The sequence below is a fragment of the Arachis stenosperma genome, chromosome 6, assembly GCF_014773155.1.
Source record: "Arachis stenosperma cultivar V10309 chromosome 6, arast.V10309.gnm1.PFL2, whole genome shotgun sequence".
NCBI classification, from domain to species: Eukaryota; Viridiplantae; Streptophyta; class Magnoliopsida; order Fabales; family Fabaceae; genus Arachis; species Arachis stenosperma.
Window position 1 is genome coordinate 54,949,009 of NC_080382.1, and position 3,128 is coordinate 54,952,136.

The 3,128-nt window shown below is 40.0% G+C and overlaps 1 non-coding gene across 1 annotated transcript; it reads left to right on the forward strand.

Annotated features, from left to right (window-relative positions):
- The first annotated feature begins 1,261 nt into the window (after positions 1-1,261).
- Positions 1,262-1,369, forward strand: LOC130937479 (small nucleolar RNA R71). Its single transcript, XR_009068698.1, has one exon. It is a non-coding gene; the product is annotated as a small nucleolar RNA R71 (small nucleolar RNA).
- Positions 1,370-3,128: the final 1,759 nt, after the last annotated feature.

Here is a 3,128-nt window from a genome sequence, read left to right on the forward strand (position 1 = left end):
AATAGTTTCTAATTTATTAATTTTATCCTTATGTATACATAAATCCTTTAGAAATTTTGCATATTTAGGTACCTGTTGAATGACATCAAAAAGGGGAACAGTTACCTCAACCTTTTTTAATATTTCTACCATTTTGGGGTCAAGTTCCATCTGCTTCCTGGGCTTCCTTGTGAGTTGTGGAAAGGGGATAGGACGGGCATTATTTGCAGCTTCAACATCCTTTGTTGCTTTACCCTATGGTTGAGTTTCCTCTTTTTCAACTATGTCATGTATGTCCTCTTCCACTTCAGCATCTTCCACTTCCACTGCATCTTCAGATGGGGTATGTTCTGGTGGACCTGGATCCTCTTGGTGCCTCTCTTGTAATGTGGTTCCGGATCTCAGAGTGATGCCATTGATGCCACCCTTGGGATTAGGTAAGGGTTGAGAAGGAAGTCCACTGGAGCTCGAAGGTTGATTGGTATAGTTATTTAGTGATCTAATCTGTGAGATAAGAGCTTGCAAGGTAGAGTTCAGACCATTTAGAGTAGAAGTAAGGTTGTTTTCCATGGCCTACTGTCTCCGATCAATAGAGTGTAATAACTCATCATTAAAAGATGAATAGGGATAATTGAGCTGAGGGGTCTGCTGAGATGCTTGAGGCTGCCTTAACTGAGGTGTGCTATAGGCCTGATTTTGACTCTGCTGTATGGTGTTGTTACTGTTATTCTACCTCTGGTTTCCATTGTTATCTCTGCCTTCTCTGTTATGATTGTCCCTCCAACCCTGGTTAGAATTATCTCTCTAACTGGACGAACCCTCATTTTAAACAGAATAGCAGTTTCATTAGCACCTTGATTGTAGCTGCCACTTTGATTGTATCCTGCTGGAGTTGCGGGCATTAATCAGTATAATGACTATAATCAGCACAGATCCCACATACTCTTTGTGGAACCAACTGTTGGTTTTGCTGTGGTGGAGAAGGCTGAGCTTGCTAAGCTTGTTGTTAACTCAATTGCATCTGCTTCAGTAAGTTGGTCATTTCACATATGCTCTGAGTTAGAGCAGCAGTCTCTTTACTAGAGGATACCTCTGCAACAGTTCTTGATCGACTTTGTTTCTGCCTGTGATTCCTAGTAGATTCAGCTAAGTCGCTGATCAATTGCCATGCCTCATCAGTAGTCTTGTACTTTTTCATAGACCCATTGCTAGCACCTTCCAATGTGGCCTTATCTTGAGGCTTCATGCCTTGTGTAAAGTAGCCGAGCAACACTATCTTGTCAATCATATGGTGGGGACATGCTTCCAGAAAATTATTGAAGCGCTCCCAATATTCGTAGAGAGTCTCATATTCATCCTGAACAATCATGGAAATGTCTTTCCTCAGTTTATCGGTAACCTCAGCTGGAAAGAATTTCTCCAAAAATTCTCTTCTAAGCGTATCCCAGTTAGAAACAGTTGCTCCGAGTTGAGTGTAGTACCACTCTCTTGCCTTTCCCTCAAGAGAGAATGGGAAGGCTTTAAACAGAATAGCAGTTTCTTCAGCACCATCACGCTTAATAGTAGAACAAGCTGTCTGGAAGTCCCTAAGGTGCTTGATAGGCTCTTGAGCAGGTAAGCCATGAAACTTGGGCATCAAGTTGAGTAGTGCAGTCTTTATTTCAAAATCCACAGCCACCGCTGGGTGATGCACTTGAGACGGCTGCAGTGTGAAATCTGGGGCTCTAGCTTCCTGGATAGTGATTCTCCTAGGTGCTGCCATATTATTTGCATGTGAATCAATTGAATCAGTAGTAGAAGAGCTTATTTCTTCCTCAAATGGCGGTTCAGATTCGGTCTCGGATGAGACTGGTGAATTGACGTTAATCACTTCACCACCCTCAGAGGCTAGCCGACGTCGAGCTCGGCTAATACGTGAAATAGTTCTTTCGATTTCGGGATCAAAAGCGGCTAAGCTCGAATCAGGCAATGAACGAGTCATTCAGTGGAAGAGACATATAGCTCATGATAACAAAAACAAAATAAAATGCAAATAAATAAATTCCAATCAATAAATTAGCACACTATTGCAACTCCCCAGCAACGGCGCCAAAAATGACATGGCAGAAATTGGCAGATTAAGAAATTAATATGAGTGATACGTTGCAAGTACAGTTCTTAACCAACAAAAATCTGCTTATCAATTTAGAAAGGTTGTCACAAAAATCAGAATTAAAATACTGGGAGTATGAATCCCAGGTCGTCTCCCAACGAGTTGCAGGAAGATGTGCTATCTTATTAATCAGAGGTTTTCCAAAATGGTTTTGAGTTGATAAATGGGCAATTAAATTAGAGAATTGATGTAATTTAAATAAAAATCTTGACCGTGAGTGGATTAATCGGAAGTTCTATCCTTGTTGGAGTTTTCCCAAGATCAATTGATAATTGAAGGTTGTTCTACTTAGTTATCCTTTACTAGGTAAAGGAGAGTCAAGTAAGTTGGAAGTCTTTTTCTATTCACAAGTTCTAATCCTCTCCCTTGGAAAGGATTAGTGTCAGTGACTAGAGAGCCATCCAACAATAAACCCAATTACAATTTTACTCTTGAGCATTCCAACTCAAGGGTCTCCTTTTAATCAACTCCCATTCAAGTTAGGGAACTACTCACTCATAATGGATGTAAAATTCACAAAATAAAAATAAGGAATAAGGGAAGACATGATAGACAATAGTAAAAAAGATCAATTAAAAATAAAAATGGTTCTTGTATTAATAAATTCTAAAAATAATCCAATTGTAACTCTGAATTAATTAAGGATACGAAAAAGTAAGCAACAAGTAAAGAGAACAAACTAGAGTGATGAAATCTTGCGGAGGTAACAACTCTTCTCAATATCCCAAGCCAAAAAGCAATAAAAATCAATTCCTAAGAACTATGAATGTGTAGAGAGAAAACCTAGAAGAGGAGTAAAATCAGATCTAAAAACCAAGAATTGTCTGGAATGAATGTTGTCTCTTGTCTCTGCATGTTTTCTGGCTCTAATCTGTGTTTCTGGGCCAAAAACTGGATTAAAATTCTGCAGATCGTGCGCGTCACGCGGCTGCATCGTCCACGCGTTCGTGTCACTCAGCATTTTCCATGCCACGCGTGCGTGTCATCCACGCATTCG